The 19,064-nt window shown below is 39.1% G+C and overlaps 1 protein-coding gene across 2 annotated transcripts in view; it reads left to right on the top strand.

Annotated features, from left to right (window-relative positions):
* The first annotated feature begins 4,104 nt into the window (after nucleotides 1-4,104).
* Nucleotides 4,105-19,064, top strand: part of enox1 (ecto-NOX disulfide-thiol exchanger 1) — a 115,643-nt gene continuing 100,683 nt past the window's right edge. The window contains exon 1 of one of the 2 annotated variants that reach the window (XM_084420311.1): nucleotides 4,105-4,279. The gene's annotated coding sequence lies outside the window, so the exon portion shown is untranslated. The remainder of the gene's footprint in view (nucleotides 4,280-19,064) is intronic. The other variant, XM_084420312.1, reaches the window with a different exon arrangement.

A 19,064-nucleotide genomic window follows, 5' to 3' on the forward strand; every position in this document is an offset into this window, starting at 1 on the left:
CTGAGGTTGCACTGTTTCTTCTGGACAGGTGAGTAGCTGCTAGTGCTGACTTGTTTGGATGTGAACTGTGTGTGAAAATATCCTTCTTAAAAAATATGGGCGAAGCTCGACTAAGGCCTCAATCTACAACCAGCCGTGCTCATGTCCTCAGAACAGAAATACAGTCTCTGCTGGAAAAAGGCGCCGTGGAGAAAGTTCCCACGGGACACAGTAAGCCAGGCTTTTACAGCCCTGACTTTCTCGTCCCCAAGAAGGATGGCGGCATCAGGCCCATCCTCCATCTGAGATGCCTGAATCGCGCCCTCATGAGATGGCCTTTCAGAATGTTAACTATAAAACAATCCTAGCGCAAATTCGCCCCAGGGATTGGTTTATATCATTGGATTAGAAAGATGCCTACTTTCATGTCCAAATAGCCCCCCACGTTCTTGAGATTCACGTTTGAGGGGGTGGCATACCAATATACAGTCCTTCAAAGTGTGTAGACGCGGCTCTTTTCCCTTCTGAGACAGACAGGAATCTGCATACTCAACTACCTCAATGATTGACTGCTTTTAGCCCAAACAGAACAGGAGCTATGCGCCCACAAATCCTAGCTCCTCAGCCATTTGGAGAATCTGGGCTTCAGGGTCAACTTTGGCAAGAGCTCGCTGCTCCCCAGTCAACGAATTTCATTCGTGGGGATGGTCTTCGACTCAGTCCAAATGCAGGCTTGGCACTCACAGGAGCGCACCTTGAAAATCAGGAGCATGTCAACCTCGTTCAAGAAGCTTCAGGTTCAGAAGCTTCTGAGCCTGCTCCACATTCGATCACTCCAGCTCTGGTTGAAGGGCCTTGTCCTACCCCATGCGTGGCGCACAGACCAATACACTCTCAAGGTGACTCATGGCTGCGTCAAAGCCTTGATCCCTTGGAAATCCACCCCACTTTTACCAGGATGGGGTCATGCTGGGCTTGTGGAAAGTGGCCATTACAGATGCCTCCAAGATGGGCTGGGAATAGCCTTCGGCTCATGGGTGATAACTATGTCGAGTTGGCACACCAACAGCCTAGAAATGATGGCGGTGATTTTGGCCCTTTAAGGACTTCCAGCCAAAACTCAGTGGTCATCATGTCCTGGTCTGTTTGGACAACAGGACGGTGGTTGCCTTTATAAACCACCAAGGAGGTCTCAGGTCTCACCTTATGCACAGACTGGCGAGCCATCTCCTCCTATGGGTACAGAGGAAACTCAGCTTAGTGAGGGTGGTTTGCGTGCCGGGCTCCTTGAGGAGCAGACATGCTGTCACATGGCGGACCACCCCCCAGCGGAAAAGAGACTCCACCCCCAGGCAGTCAAAGCGATATGGCGCCCCCTTAGTCAGGTGGATGTGGACCTCTTCACTAAGAAAGAGAATTCCCACTGCTAGATATACTTCTCAAAGGAAATGGACGCGCTGGCCCAGAAATGGCCTCATCTGCGCCTTTATACCTTCCCTCATGTAGCCATCATCAGGACCATCATCAGCAGAATCTCTATTGCAGATATCTGTGTGCTGTCCACTTTCATCAGATTTTACAACCTGGACATCCCTGCTCTTCAAGCATGGGTGTTGTCAGTCTAAAATGTCTAAAAGTCTAAAATTATGTACCATGTAGTCAGGCTCCGACCACAGTCTGAGCTTCTAATTATGCAGCTGATCATGGGGCCCTCAAATGAGCGCCCCTAAGCTGACGACTCGCAGAACGGCTTTCATTCTGCTCTCGTAGCATGGTGCTATTGGATTAAGTTCCCCATAAGTGTTTGTGAACGAACACATTGCGAGGAAAATGTATCGAAAGGGAACGTTAATGGTTACTTATGTAACCCTGGTTCCCTGAGATAACGGGAACGAGCATTGCATAGCTTGCCGTGGTACTACGATGCACAGCGAGTCATGCTATCCGCTCCTCAGTTGTAAGATTCTGACGGATGAAGATTCTGCATGGCTAATATAGGCAGCCAACCCCACCCCTTTCGGTGGGCTGAAATGCCATTTGTCTGTGCACTTGCACAGACGTGAACCAATCAGGATTCAGGATTCTGAGAAAACTGAGTTTTCCCCATAAGCAATGCTCTTTCCCAATATCTCAGGGAACCAGGGTTACATGAGTAACCAAAAACGATTTCCAAAGTCTGCTAAAGCCTGTCAGAGATTAGTAATTATGTGATGATTATTGTTAGGAGTTATTGTTGTACTGTGCTGCACTGATCCCAAGAGAAAACCCTAGGAAATAACTAAAGAAGTTATCGTATTTTTTCTATTTCACAGAAATCATTTGTGGAGAACAATGCTCACAGGGGCACAACTGCTTGTTTTCTCTAGCAGTGGATGTTGATTACAAACCCCTAGTTAAAAACTGCTTTTGTGAATTCTATCCTCCAAACTAAAATGACAATATCATATTCCTGTAGCTGTTGGGTAACAAGGGAAAACAATATAACCACACTGAAATACATTCAGGCCAGTTTCAGGTAATAACTTTAAACAAAAAAACACTGAATTAAATTCAACTGTTAATGAGTGTTTTATTTAAAATGTCCTGAAAAGCCTTTAAGGACCATATAATAGACCTACCATTTTCCAGTACAGATGTGTTGGGTAAAATGTATTTTTATTACTTTATATTAAATTTAACATTTCCCCAAAAGGTATAATACTCAAATCAGTAGGTCTATCAATAAACAGCAGGATTCCACCATGATAACTTTCCACATATAGAGTGACAACATACAGTTAAATTAACTACATTTGATCCATAAAATGAGCACAATGGTTCAAAAATGCTACCATCAGAAGAGTCACATGTCTGAGCTTTATTTACAATAGACTTTTATTGAAATAGCCAGTCCAGACTGTTGCATGAAATGGTTCATGTTTGTTCATAATAATATGATAACTAATGAGCATTCATGTAAACAGTTTTTGTCCCGCCACTTTACCTGAAACTGTTTACTGTAAAATTTCAAGCTAAAGTGAGACTGTCACAGGACAATATAATTTAGGTTAAGATAATTTAGATAAAAGGTTTAATGTTGTTGAGTTATTCTCTCTAGAGGCTTAAGAAGGGCTTTCATATATTAGTGAAATTCCCATGTATTTTCTTAGATCAGTTAGGCTATTTGATCAAATCCACCATACTGATGTCATGCAAATGAAAACATTTCCACAATGGCAATAATAATTGTTGCCTTTGACTGTCTCCTGATATTCAAAGACCAATCAGTCAGGAAACTTGTTTCCCGCTTTACCTTTCATCGGTTCAATCACTTCCTCGTAATTGTATGACCTGTCATAGTTGATCATTTGATAGGCTACCTAAAACATTTAGCAAATACCGACGTGTGCAGCAGTGGCCAACAGAGGGAGTACAATAACCAGATGATTTTGCCTTTACCCTGATCAGCCATGGTGCTCTGACTCTGATCTGAAAAATATGCAATAACCTTTCTGTTAAAAATCACTCACACTGTATCTGTGATCTTGAGCTTTGTGAATTTAATTTAAAATTAGTACACAAACACTAAACAGATCACAGCAAATAATTCTATACGTGCATTCTATTAATTGTAAGTCACAAGACTAAATCTTGAAAAGTTTCTGAATGCATCCAAAGAATTTAGACTCCTAAAAAAAGTCACACCAAATTTCAGTTTCAGTAATTTCAGTAGTAAGTTATGCAGTGCATATTGTCATGCATGCGTGTTAAGATAGTACTACGACCCCCATCACTAGTAGCCTACTACAGTGTGAGTCAGAATATAGTACTATAATCTTAACACGCATGAATGACAGTATCCACTGCATGACTTACTACTGAAATTACTGCATAAAAACAACAACAACAACAACAACAACAACAACAACAAAATTCTGGTGTAAGAACTTTGTTATTTTTCCTGACAAACAGACCGTCCACATAACACGTCAGACAACCGACTCAATCGTGACTTTAGATTCTTTGCCAGTTTTTAGAAAAATATTGTAAAAAATATGCATCAATTTTATCAAAACGCACATGAACTGTTCAGTGGAGGCAGTTCGCTGTGGACTCGTGCACGCTGATCCGTGTCGCGCGCGCCTCAGTCTCAGTCAGTCTCTCGCTCTCAGCGCCTGGAAGCAGCAGCAGTGCCGTCAGATGCAGCACCACTGAAGAGCAACGACGGCCAGGGTTTCGCCATTCAGCTTCATTCACCTTTATTTTGCAGGATTATTCAGCCGAATCGCACCGAAGCTCGGAAGAGGCTTGATTCAGACCGGTAAGAGTCGTTCTTCATTCTTCAGTGTTGCTGTTGTCTGTATTCGCTCCTTGTGTCCGTCCCAGTCCTGATAGCGTCTGCTAGTTCCCATTCTTCTCATTTCATCAGACTGAGCTGAGCTCCATCACACTGTTTCCCCCTATCGAAGCATCAATAACATTTACGAGCCGCGTGTTTACTACATTTTGTCAACATTCTCTATATATTTTCTAAATTGCGCGCGTTTCACTTGAGACGGAATTCATATTATTACTTGTTGAAATACTTGTTGAGACAGAATGATTATTATAAGCGGTTGTATGTTGAATATTATATCAGTTTTGAAAGTTCAACGCGCAAATGTTTTGTTTTGGAGACAGAGTTCACTGGAAAGAAAGCTACACAGACTCAATGAAGGACCTTATTTAGTGATAAGAAACGAAAGACGGTCACAAACAACAAGTTTCTCGGCTTTGATATGTTTTGAAATTGGCTGAAGACAAGATACGTTGGTTAAATTCGGTTGAGAAGTGTTGAATGTCGTGACATTTGTGTAGTTTGTGTATTAATCGCTGGGGTTTCGCGAGCGTCAGATGGTTCTCTGTAGAAACGCCGATGCCCTTGATATCGTCATGTCACCTGGGCAACAGCTTCAGCACCATGGAGAGAGTTCGCGGCTCAACGCTACACGAAACCAAAGTTATTTACTCTCGTCTGTTCGACATCTCAGCGAGCCGATTATCAACTTTTGTATTATGTTTGGTTTTTGTTTATAAGTACGTTTCATATGACACTAATCTTATACCAAACAAACAAAACAATGTTTTTTAATTCATTTAAATTTTCTATGAAATCAAAATGGACAATTCTTATTTTTTATGGAATATAGCAGTTAATTATAAATGTTTTATCTGTGCACATCATCATTTCTTTTTGTTTAAATTCATGTGCCATTATAATCTTTAATCAAATAACTTCCCCTCCCTCTTGCAGTGACTTCTCTTCTCTTCTCTTCTCTTCTCTTCTCTTCTCTTCTCTTCTCTTCTCTTCTCTTCTCTTCTCTTCTCTTCTCTTCTCTAATGACGTTTTTACCGGTGCGAGGATGGGGCAACCTGTCACTCACATGACATCACAGCAATAGCAAAACACAACGATCCAATAAATTCCTGATGGACAAAATCAAGTCCCGCCCTACATCTTTTCTTGTTCGAGAAGCCGTTTCACTCATACATTACAATAGAGAAGAAACGACTATCACCACTTCTGTTTCATGCTGACTTTAAATTAACATTCTAAATATGTGGCTAATTATATCTTTTAAATTACACTTTGTTTTGGTTCTCATATTTGGTTGGCTCAATGAGTAGCCGATTCGTCTTGAGTTAAAGGTGCTGTCACATTTATTTACCTTAACACAGTGAAAGCAGCAAGTATCATTCTAAGTGCGTGTATTATGCATGTATGTAATATAGTTCCGCGATCACTGCGCTGCGCTTCTCTCACTATTGTGCACTGAGCAGAAACCAGGAGTGGATTTTGAGCCGAGTGATTACAGAGCACTTTCAGCGGGGAAGGCCAAATATCTGTCACTCCGATCCACTCATATATGCTGTTCCAGTCCATATTTCAGCCCGTGCGCTGCTTAGTTACGTGCAAAGCTTGATGCTTTCATTGGCTTCTTTTGGAAGCATTTTTGTTGACCGATAAGAAATACAAACCAGCTGGACAATTTCTGTCCAAAATGTAAATTGCTTGATTTTAATTACTTGCATGTTGAACCTTTGTGTAGAAGCAGTTGTATTAGCACATCTTTATATGCAATGGTTTCCACTGAACAATTAATGCAACTGTAGTAATACAGCATGTACTATCACAAAGAAGCCAGTCTTCTGTTGAAATTGAGGATTAGAAATGGTTTGATTTCATTCAGATTGGAAAATAAACAAAAGTCAGCCTGCAAATTTCTGTTGACCTACTAGTTACAGTGACGGAAAGTGCTCAAGAAATCTTAAGGGGCCGTCATTGTTATGAGGCACTGAACTTGGAATGTGTTATAGTTATAACATTATTTTCCATTCTGGGTCAGTGAAGTACCTCAGCAAGAACCGGTTTTGAAACGATAGCAAATTAGTTCTTTATGGATGGCCAAGCAAAATCAGGGCAAAATAACCAAATCCACACTTTAATCAGAGCTGGCAGTTGGACCTACAGTAAAAAGCTGTGAAGATGAAGAAATAATGATATTTAATACTGACTTTATGAATGCTTGGCCAGCTATTTATTATGATACATGAATAATACTTGTAGTTAGGGGTGCAAAAAGCACAAGAGATTATCCGGGCCCAAATCTGGTTCTGTCATCCCCTTTTTTTTTGAGGGATATGATGCACATTACAGTAAATATAATGTGAAGACTGATTTATTTATTTATAAGTGTATACATTTTTTTAAAAATGTGTTGCTTTTAGTCTCACCAGGGCCTAAAATCCATGTATGAAGGTCATAATAGGTATAAATATAAACATGCAGTCAGATTAATGCAAACAAAAATTGACTGATGCATTATTAGATGAAGAAAAAGGAGATCCTTAAGTGAGATCCTTAAGTGTCCCATAAGAATGATGCAGTAGTCTGTTTTAAGCAATCTTCTTCCTAAAAGCCTCTGATGATAGTCATAGCATTTTTATTGCTGCTGTTTTTCAAAGGCACTGTATACCGAGAATGACATGCACTGATTGAAATTAACTGGTTGTGGAATTAGAGTATAATAGAAATATCACGCAAATTCTTAGTTTGTCATGTGTCCATATGTTCCACGTGTTCTGTGTACCCCGTATTTGCTCCATTTGTAGCTTTCACTTAAAAAGATTGCACATGTTTCTCTGAAAGTAATTCATGGTAATAAGCATTCCCATCTGTATTGACTTCATTGCAGATTCATGAAAATGAAGCAAAGCCTCACTTTGTGATGATTTAATAGCATTATGCCAATACTACGGTTTAGATCTGAAAGCTATTACAAAGCGTAAGAAAAACCTGGGAACATTCCCTGACACATTCATATTGTTTACAAATGCAGTCATACTATAAAGAATGCCATACTGATGTCTTCCCTTAGTTGTGTTTTTTTCCATCTATCAAAAGTGAGTCCAATTAGGCTCATATGCAGATAATTCTTCTACAGTTACTTTTTTCCTTAACTTGTAGCGGAGCAAAACAGAGATTGTAAAGATCAACTGAGGAAAATTATAGTCACAAGATGTCCGTGTTGCACATGGCTGATATATCTGAACAAAATTATAAACGCAACGCTTTTGTTTTTGCCCTCATTTTTCATGAGCTGAACTGAAAGATCTAAGACTTTTTCTATGTACACAAAAGGCCTATTTCTCTCAAATATTGTTCACAAATCTGTCTAAATCTGTGTTAGTGAGCACTTCTCATTTGCTGAGAAATCCATCCACCTCACAGGTGTGGCATATCAAGATGCTGATTAGACAGCATGATTATTGCACAGGTGTGCCTTAGGCTGTCCACAATAAAATGCCACTCTAAAATGTGCAGTTTTACTTTCCGAAAAAAAGAAGAAAACAAAAGGTTGTTGATTGTGGCCTGTGGAATGTTGGTTCACTCCTCTTCAATGGCTGTGCGAAGTTGCTGGATATTGGCAGGACCTAGAACACGCAGTCGTATGCGCCGATCCAGAGCACATCCTAAACATGCTCAATGGGTGACATGTCCGGTGAGTATGCTGGCCATGCAAGAACTGGGATGTTTTCAGCTTCCAGGAATTGTGTACAGATCCTTGCAACATGGGGCCGTGCATTACCATGCTGCAACATGAGGTGATGGTCGTGGATGAATGGCACAACAATGGGCCTCAGGATCTCGTCATGGTATCTCTGTGCATTCAAAAAGCCATCAATAAAATGCACCTGTGTTCGTTGTTCATAACATATGCCTGCCCATACCATAACACCACCGCCACCATGGGCCACTCGATCCACAACGTTAACATCAGCAAACCGCTCGACCCACACGACGCCATACATGCTGTCTGCCATCTGCCCTGTACAGTGAAAACCGGGATTCATCCGTGAAGAGAACACCTCTCCAAAGTGCCAGATGCCATCGAATGTGAGCATTTGCCCACTCAAGTCGGTTACGACGATGAACTGCAGTCAGGTCGAGACCCCGATGAGGACGACGAGCATGTAGATGAGCTTCCTTTAGACGGTTTCTGACAGTTTGTGCAGAAATTCTTTGGTTATGCAAACCGATTGTTGCAGCAGCTGTCCGGGTGGCTGGTCTCAGATGATCTTGGAGGTGAAGATGCTGGATGTGGAGGTCCTGGGCTGGTGTGATTACATGTGGTCTGTGGTTGTGAGGGCGGTTGGATGTACTGCCAAATTCTCTGAAAAGCCTTTGGACATGGCTTATGGTAGAGAAATGAACATTCAATTCACGGGCAACAGCTCTGGTGGACATTCCTGCAGTCAGCATGCCAATTGCACACTCCCTCAAAACTTGCGACATCTGTGGCATTGTACTGTGTGATAAAACTGTACATTTTAGAGTGGCCTTTTATTGTGGCCAGCCTAAGGCACACCTGTGCAATAATCATACTGTATAATCAGCATCTTGATATGCCACACCTGTGAGGTGGATGGATTATCTCGCCAAAGGAGAAGTGCTCACTATCACAGATTTAGACAGATTTGTGAACAATATTTTGCCTTTTGTGTACATACAGTAGAAAAAGTCTTAGATCTTTGAGTTCAGCTCATGAAAAATGGAGGCAAAAACAAAAGTGTTGTGTTCATAATTTTGTTCAGTGTATATGTCGGCTGTTAATGCAAAGACATTCTGAATGCACGCCAGGCCATCCCAAGCATGGGGTGGTCACACCAATTGCACGGACGGCCCTGCAGACACGCAATCTGTTTGACTGTGTGTTTGAAGTATAACTGCTAAATCTTTTCTCTCATATGTTATGTCACACTTTCACTTACAGATTTAGAACACTGTGACGTTAATGCATGCTTTTCCTCAGCTGGCCCCCATGCCAGCTGTCTCCTCAGTTTAGCAATACTAGGCGTTTTTAGATTCATCTAATCTAGACCCCCTGTACTTTAACACATGATCATGACCGCTGTTGACGAGACAGTAATTGGCCCAATGTGGCGTGTCCGAATGGCTGTGGTCACACTTGTCTTCTGAAGCCACTGTATCTCACTGCATCTCAAAGCAGTAGTTATTAAAGCCTCCTTTGATGTTAGGATGTTTTTCTGGGACGGCTTTTCTGCCACAATAAGCTGCGTTATCCTTTGGAGGGGGGGTTGTGAGCCCCGAAGTAAAGCTTGGCAATAAATCAAGTTATAATTTAATTCATATGGAGATCCATGGAATAAAGCGAGCAGGAAATGCAATTTGCTGCCTTTCAGATCTCTGAATAAACATGGCTGGGTTAGTGCAGGACATGAGGAGCTGCTTCAGTGGGAGTCAAACTGGAGGGTCGCAAACCAAAAATGGGTTGCAGACTTGTTTACTGGTTACAAACTGAATAAAGAAGGTCTCATTTGTAAACATTACATAATGTATTAGCTAACATGAACTAACAATGAACCATAACATTTTATGTTTGTTATGTTTTATCTTTGTCAATGTTAGTAAAAATGTAATGTTCATTGTTTGTTCATGTTAGTTCACAGTGCATTAACTAATGGTAATAAATACAGCTTTTGATTTAAAAAACATATTAGTAAACGTTGAAATTAACATTAACACAGATTAATAAATGATGTAGAAGTGTTGTTCATTTTTAGTTCATGTTAACTAATGAAACCTTATTGTAAAGTGTTTGCTGTAGGGTTTACTTTTTGCTCAGAAATTGGTATTAAATTTCACTCATAATTACAAACAAATTGTAAGTAACTTACAGTTATAGGGGGCAAAATGATTTGCCCCCTTGGTAAATATGATCAAAGATGTCTGTAAAAAATAAATCTGCATTGTTAATCCTTTTGATATTTTATTAAACAAATTAGCAAAAATCGAACCTTTTATTGAAGTTAAAGAATTGAAAGTGGGGGGGAAATCACATTATGAAATAAATGTTTATCTCCAAAACACATTGGGAACAATTATTTGCCCCCTTTTATTAAATACTTTTTGCAACCTCCTTTTTCCAAGATAACAGCTCTGAGTATTCTCCTATAATGCCTGATGAGTTTGGAGAACACCTGACAAGAGATCAGAGACCATTCCTCCATACAGAATCTCTCCAGATCCTTCAGATTCCCAGATCCATGTTGGCGCTTCTTCTCTTCAGTTCAGCCCACTCATTGTCTACAGGGTTCAAGTCAGGGACTGGAATGGCCATTGCAGATGCTTGGTTTTGTGCTCAGTGACCCATTTTTGTTTTGATGTTTGTTTTTGGATCACTGTCCTGTTGGAAGATCCAAACATGGCCCGTTATAAGATTTCTAGCACAGGCTGTCAGGTTTTGATTTTTTATCTGTTGGTATTTGATCGAATCCATGATGCCACAAAAAAAAAAAAAGAAAAAGAAAAAAAAAAGCTTTTTGCCAGCAAACACTTAATATGGGTTTGGTTCATACAGGGATTAAAAAAAAGTACACCATGTGTAAAATAAAATACTCTGCTGTATCTTTAATGCTGTGGGCCTAATTTTCTGCCAGAGGTCCTGGATATCTTGGATTCGATCAAATACCAACAGATAAAAAAAATCAAAACCTGACAGCCTCTGCTAGAAATCTTATAACGGGCCATGTTTGGATCGTCCAACAAGACAGTGATCCAAAAACAAACATCAAAATCAATACAAAAATGGGTCACTGAGCAGAAAACCAAGCATCTGCAATGGCCATCCCAGTCCCTTACTTGAACCCTATATATTATAATATATATATGTATATTTACACATTTGAGGAAATTGTGTCTACTTTTACACAATAAAGCAATTTTAATGTTGGGTTGCCAGTTGCCACTTGACGTCCATGTAAATCTTATTTCTGAATTAAATCCAGTAAAGAATCACAGCTATACCAATTAAACGGCAATGAGGAGAAATGGGGAAATGTTTTTCTTTTTAAAGAGAGCTGTTTACAATAATTAACTGTGAATGACTGTATGTGCCTTCTATTCAACTAGCTTTTGTTGTAATTACACATTTTAAGTGCTAAAGTTAATTGTCCATGGGTGGCTTTTACAGTGTTTTTTCATTCTAGTTGATTTCTGAACGGCAGGGTCTGGCTGTTAAAATGGACGAATCTTTCCTCCATCTCTCTTGGGGTTTCATGTCAGTTAGAAAGTCAAGATTTTGGCGACTGCACAGGAATCTTTCTTTCTTTTTTTTTTTTAGGAGAGAGTGCTGCGTGACTTCAGCTATGCTACTTTGCCTTGAGAGGTGCATTTGCTTAGTCTCTCACTGACAGGGGTGCTATGGAAAAGGAACAGACCGTCTGTCTCCCCATTACCAGCCTGTGGCCAGAGAGAGATTATCATACACACACACACACACACACACAAACCTCTGGCTGCAAACAGTGCAGCAGGCAGTGATGCAGAAGCCTTCAGGAATGGGGGTTAATGGTTTTTGCTGTGCGCGTCTCTCTTATTTGGTTATTCAATCCTTCCATTCTGCATGCTGCAAGAGGGTTGTGAAGGGGGAAAAACATACTCATTATGGGTCTGCTTCTACACTGTTGGGAAAATGACTTTTTTTTTTACATCATTATTTTCACTTTAAATATTGCCTTTTACTGTTGTAGAATACATTTTTACCTGAAATCATTGCAGGCTAGGTATTTTCTGTCATTACATTCTTGTTAGGGCCAGAGCACCGATGGTGCCAAGACCGTATTGGAATTGCTCTGTTTTTAATTACTGTGTTTCGTTTTTTAGTTAGTTTTTATTTTGGCTGGGAAATTGGACTTGAATTATATTTTCTTTTCTTTTGGTTAAGTAACATATTTGGTTACTCATGGAGTTATATGGAGAAACTAAGCTCAGCTTAATGACTCTTAAGCCCAAAGTATGCTGCGTTTTTTTTACACGTACGCTAGCGTATGCATAAAGTCGAATGCGATTGTGTTGGGAAAGAGATGGAAGTAAAAATGATATGTCAATTCTCTTGCGTTATCTTGCAAAAGTTTTGCGTTTGTGTTCCTCCGAGAAACTTTGCATTCACTTGCAAAAACGTTTAAGTTCTTTGCGAGCGAATGCAAAGTTTGCAAGGGAACGTAAACGTTTTTGCGAGAGAACGCAAAAGCATATATTTTTTCCTCCCATCTAACGTATCTTTAGTGTCCTTTTAGGGGATCCGTACATTTAATCCCTATGATATCAATATAAATATAATACAATATAAAACCAATTACCCACACCCCAAATTCAAGGGGAAGAAAAAAAAATACTGCATGATTTTCCTTCTCATTTGGAACACGCACGCACACACGCACACACACACATGCACACACACACACACGCACACACAAAGACGTTTTGAAAAAAAAAATTGGCCATACAATGAAAGGTGTTTTGGACCCCATTGACTTTCATTGTATGGACAAAAAAAAAAAAATCTTCTTTTGGACAGGTTTGGACAGAATTCACACTAAAATGTTTTTTAATGTGTATTTAGTTAGTGTTCCTTTTCTCCAGCTTCATTTGCAATACGAAGTCTTCCACACTTGTGTTGTGGCAGCCACTGTCCTGACCTTGCACTGCATCATTGGACATGCATAGATTGAATAAGATACTATCTCTTCAGGCGGAGAGTATCAGATTGTGCTATTGCCTTGTTTTACATTAGGGCTTGGTTTTACTCCAGGTTTTAGAGCTTGAAACACAGCTCAAATGATCTGGTTTGAGCTGATCTGGAAGATACAACACAAAGTGAAAAAGTGAGTTCATTCTAAGTGCACAGAACGTAGTGCTGGTTCATACATATTACAATATATTTGCGCTGATGCAGAAAATTATGACAACTAAGCAGCAGGATTTTAATATGCTATTTATTAGGAAATCTCCAATCGGTGATACTGTATGGTGTGGGAAACACACACACAGTTGTGATCAATTAAAATGCTAGATGGGGCCACGAACAGTCCAACACACCTGGACTCATTGTGTCCAAAGCCAACTGACATTGCTCTTCAGATTTTAGTTCTTTAAATGAACTAATAGACATGGATTAAATGTTTGCTTTATCCTGCATCCAGAGTAAGATGATGTTCAAATGATGGCTGTAAATCTCTCACGACCTGAAATGATTTAGATGTTTTCCATGTATGAAGGATAAATGGACAGTCACTGCACGATTGCACAGATATCCTAAGGTATGAAACCCTTTCAGAGATGGCTTTCATCTCCTCTGTCTCTGTCTTGTTCAAGGACAAAGGCTTATAAAGGTGGGGGAGGGGAGACAATTGAGATATAAGAAGCGCTGGACCACTGACACGTGCACACCGTTGGCTTGTAACATACTTATACGTGAATGCAAATGCTTCTAGTTAAGGAAGTTACATAAATTCTCCCTCCAATTTCTCCATTTAGCAAGTATACACTGCAGTTAAAAATTTTAGGGTGCAGTAAGATTGTTTTTTGAAATAAATTCATACTTTTATTCAGCAAGGATGCATTCAATTGATCAAAAGTGACAGTAAAGCCAATTATAATGTTACAAATGATTTCTATTTCAAATAAATGCTGTTCTTTTGAACTTTTTCTTGATCAGAGAATCCTAAAAAAAAAAAAATTCACAGTTTCCACAAAAATATTAAGCAACACAGCTGTTTTCAACATTGATAATAATGAGACATTTTTCTTGAGCACTAAATTAGCATATTAGAATGATTTCTGAAGGATCATGTGACACTGAAGACTAGAGTAATGAAGACTATTCAACAATATAGGCCTAACAAGAAACAAATATAGTCTGTTTTCTAATTCTTTTTTTGTAAAAACGGTATTGGGTCGCTAGTGACCCGAGCTATGTAATAGTGCAAGTTTATTTATTCTGTGCAACAATAAGTGAATCTCTGATGACTCAAAAAGTTCAATTCACCTTTATTCCTCAAGGAGGCAATGTCTGATACACAACGATAACGTGACATTTCACTCATAATTATAGCATGCATAAAACAAAAGAATAACAAGTATCATCAGCAAATATGAAATGGCTCGGCGATTTAATGTACTGTGCACAATCAAATATTAGTGCCACTTGATGGTGGATCAGCAATCAAAATATTGATTTTGGAGACGTTGAAAATGATGGTTTTGAGAATATGGTTGAGATCGCGAAAATAAGCCAGATGCTGAATGTATTGGGGAAAACAGCTCTAATGATGACAGTGATAATGGTAAAAAGTATCTGCTCAAGTGGAGCAAGTTCCAAAAGATATCGAAATATGTTTTTTTTTTCCATTCTTGTAATTGTTATTAATATATGTCAGGAGAGTTTTATTCTATTGCACCAGTTAGACACCCCTCCGTGTAAAGATATTGATCCGGGTCGCTAAAGACCCGAATATGTAATAATGAATGGCAAAACATTCATGCATTTAAGGGTTAAAAAAAATTTAAAATAGAAAACAGTTGTTTTAATTTGTAATAATATTTCACAATATTACTGTTTTAGTACATTAAAATAAATCCAGCCTCGGCGAGCATAAGAGACTTGCGAAAATATTTCACGAGTCCGTCTGCCCATTCAGTCTTAATAGTTAATGGTAAACGAAGTTGGCTTGCTGTCCTCAAAGGAGGCTCAACGTCTCGAGCTCTGAGCTAAACCCCGTATAACGGTACCTTGCAGAGGAAGAATAAGAGAAATAGAGGAGGAGATGGGGAGGGGGATGGACGCAGTGACTGCTGCTTATATACGCTCATAATGATGTTTGACAGGGTTGAATGTATAGGCTCCTCCCGAAGCTACATTTGGAACTTCATTAAAAAAAAATCTTACAGACCCCAAACTTTTGAACGGTGGTGTACTTGCTCAATAAAAACTTTCAAATTCATTATTATAAGTATCAAACTTCAGTGCTCTGACATTGTAGAGGCCGCTGGTTATGTTATACCTCAGCCAGATAACTCGATTTTATGGCTCTGCAGCAGGTGTTGGGAGATGATGAAGACGGGTCTGTGAATAGCCCACAGCTCCACAGCACTGAGCTCCATGTTGGATGATGGGATTTCTCTAGACATTAATGGCCAGTAAGCAGAAAGGCTGTACTCTTTCTCTTCCAGCTGAACTGCTGACTGATCAGAAGAGTCTCTGGCTACGGTCTCAGTAAACACAGACAGCCTTTTGCATTGAACTCTCTAATGAAACAACGTCAGCACTGATAGTGTTGGAGCCGGGTACACCTCACAGTCGAAATCTCATCTCAGTTCCATTTCTCTTTCCTAGATTGCTTCGGGGATAGATCTAACCCGAAAGGGCCAGACGAATACCTAAAAGAGGGAACAAAGTGAGTCATCTGTAGACTGAAGCTCTAGTGTTTCTCTCTCTATCTCTGAGAGGTACAATTGTTTGGGCACAGAGGTTTGGCACGCACACTAAATGTTGCATCAGGAACAAGTTTTTTTCTTTCTTCTGCATATGGAACAATACTTGACATTTAAACATTGCACCACTTAAGTCAAACCCATGTCCTTAAACCTGATGACATGCACACTAGTCAGGGATGGCCAATGAGTCCTTCATGTCAAGTAGTTTCAACATCAAATTAAGTTATACAATATGACATCAAACCACCCATCCCTAGTGTCTTTTAATCTCAAATTATGAGTTTATTATTTTTTGGACAAAAGGTTGAGCAAAATCTTCAGTAAGCCACCCGAGGCCAAAAAATTACAGTAACACTTTAGTTTATGGGTCCAATTCTCACTATTAACTAGTTGCTTATTAGCATACATATTACTAGGATATTTGCTGTTTATTAGCACTTATAAAGCACATATTAATGCTCTATTCTGAATGACCATATTCTACACTCCATACTTAAACGTAACAACTATCGAAAAATGTAAGTTGGGAATGTTGGAAATTACATTAAAATGGCTTAAAAATGAGTTGGATCTTGTATAACTTAAAAAATAATGTTTAAAATGGCTTAACTTATTTTGATGAGTTGAAGTAATGTAAAAACACGTCATGACTTTTTACAGTGAATGCTGGATGACAAAATAACCGTATAAAATTCATACACTAGACAGTACAGCACATCGTGTAAGTGTATAGTATATAGTATGTCGTTCAGAACACAACTTTCATATGCTCTGGCTCAGTTCTGGATTTTAATTAACTTTTCATCATCCAATTAATTCTCATCCAACATTTTCACTTGTTGAAATTCCAATTTCACATGAAAATATTTCACATTGCTGCAGTGAAATGGATTGAGAATACCAATTCACACTGACTTTACCATCATCACATCGTGCTTTCATATGATTAAATGTGGTATTTTCATGATGGATGAATTAAACCGCATGTGATTTTAGGCAGAGAGCATCAATGAAAGGAAGAGATCAGAACCTAAAGGCCGATGTACACATGTACCTGTCATGGATCTGACACCTTCTCAACTGGGAATTGAACAGGTTGCTAAGCAACAAGCACAAGCCTCATTGGAAGGCTTGAATCTTAATTGGTCTGACTGGTCAGTGCTTTTTTATTTTTGATGACAAGGTCACAGAAACACCAACAAAGAAAAACATGTTGGAGCTTCATAAATGAAACATGAGCAAACTTCCTTCGCTGTCCAATCCACCCCATCTATTTATATGGACACACTCACTCAGTTTTCCCTCAAGCATGAAAGAGCAGCAGCTGCAGCACCTGAGGACTACAGAGTGTGTTTTCCAATGCAATGAAGATCTCAGGTGTTCAGAGGGTTTAGGCTTGAGGGGCAGACCTCACTGCTGTTGTAATTTCACTCCCGAAGCATGCCTCATACAGAATGAAAACTCATTGTCGAAGTGACACTCACTTTTCCAACGTTATGATCATACAGATGTGCATTAAAATGTGCTCAGATTGGGAATAAAAGAAATACTGGAACCAAATGATTTTCATGACATTTAGTTTCATTAACAGTTCTTGGACATCTTCATTCGAGTAACAGCGTTTGCTGGTGAATCTACAGCACCACAGCAAAAGAAACGGTGTCAGCCAAGTTGTGAGCTCGTGACTGAATTGAATGTGATGAGAGAGAAAGAATGGGTTCTCTGAAAAAATAAAAGACAATAAATAGACAACACATCTCTCTGTTGTAGTTTCCTTGCTGGTTGCACACAACAACAAATGCAGAGAGAGAGCGAGACCATAGTGCTCTTGTTTCATGACTCAATGGCTCTCGTGAGCCAATTTATTTTTAAATAAATTGGTAAAAAATACTCACAAAAACTTAATGTTACCAAAAAGTAATATTGTTCTTGTTTAGTGTATGTTAAGTAGTATTGTATATTTCTACACCGACAAACACTTTTGTGTTGTGTTCCTGTCACAGGTGCCATGAAGTTAAATCCAATAATGCATTGTACGATTTTGGGCAGTCCCAACGAAAGATGACCAATTGTGGTGATTTCTGTGGTCGTGGCTCCTAATGTCTACTGACTAGCCAATAAAAATGCAACATGAAATGGCGTATTGATCAACTCAACATGGCACTTAAACTTAAAACTACTTACCTCAAGCTCCATGTGTAAGTATGGCATGTAGAGTTAGCCTCTTTTCCCTATATGACCTCGTCCATATTCTCCTCTTGCTTCCTCGACTTTTTTTCAGCTCACATAATAACCACAATTGCCAAAAGTGGGATTCATGTTGCTCTATTTGTTTACTACTAGCACATGCTGAGGACGTTTTATTCTTCTATACTAACTACGATTCAATAGGTGTCATCATCGTACAGTCTACATACATGTCGTACCCAAGTTTATTAGATCCATGTCGTACAGTGTGATTTGTAAGGATCTTATGGGATTGCCGAAATGCGTGAGAGAGATGCGTGACAAAATGACAGATGAACCAAGAGATTTTAATAAACACAGAGAGCAAGAAAACACTACACATTTAAAAGAAAATTCTAAGGATAAACACAGAACTGAGGAAACTGAGGGCTGAAATACACTGAGAATGATCATTAATGAAACAAGGAACAGGTGTAACTAATCAAAAGCCAACAAATGAGAACTCAAAACAGGCATATTCGACTTGAAGCGGCATTGCGCAAATGATCGGAGTATGACATCAAAGTACAGCAAGAGCGATTAGAGAGCAGATGTGGTGCTCAAGAAACATTTCTTATTATAATCAATGTTGAAAACAGTTGTGCTGCTTAATATTTTTGGGGATATTAATATTTTCTCTTTCATTTATTTGAAAGAGAAATCTTTTGTAACATTATAAATGACTTTACTGTCACTTTTGATCAGTTTAATGCATCCTTGCTGAATAAAAGTATTAGTTTCTTTTATTCTTGTTTCTTTTAAATCTACTGAACCCAACCATTTTAAAGGTAGTGTAGATCTGGAAAAAATATTCAAGAACAACATGTCATGAAAATAATTTAGTTTCAGCATTTTTGAATATAACTTGTACTGGTATGAAATGGCTCTAGGTTCCCAATGGTACAACTGTGATTTTCAAGGAAACAGTAGTTCTTCATTTAATACAAGACTGGCCTCATACACTATAATGGCCCAAAGGGCTTAGACAAATATTTTTTTCTCATTGGCCAATGGTGTTTCCCCATGAATGTTTCATCAACCA

This window comes from Rutilus rutilus (genome assembly GCF_951802725.1).
Source record: "Rutilus rutilus genome assembly, chromosome: 10".
NCBI lineage: Eukaryota > Metazoa > Chordata > Actinopteri > Cypriniformes > Leuciscidae > Rutilus > Rutilus rutilus.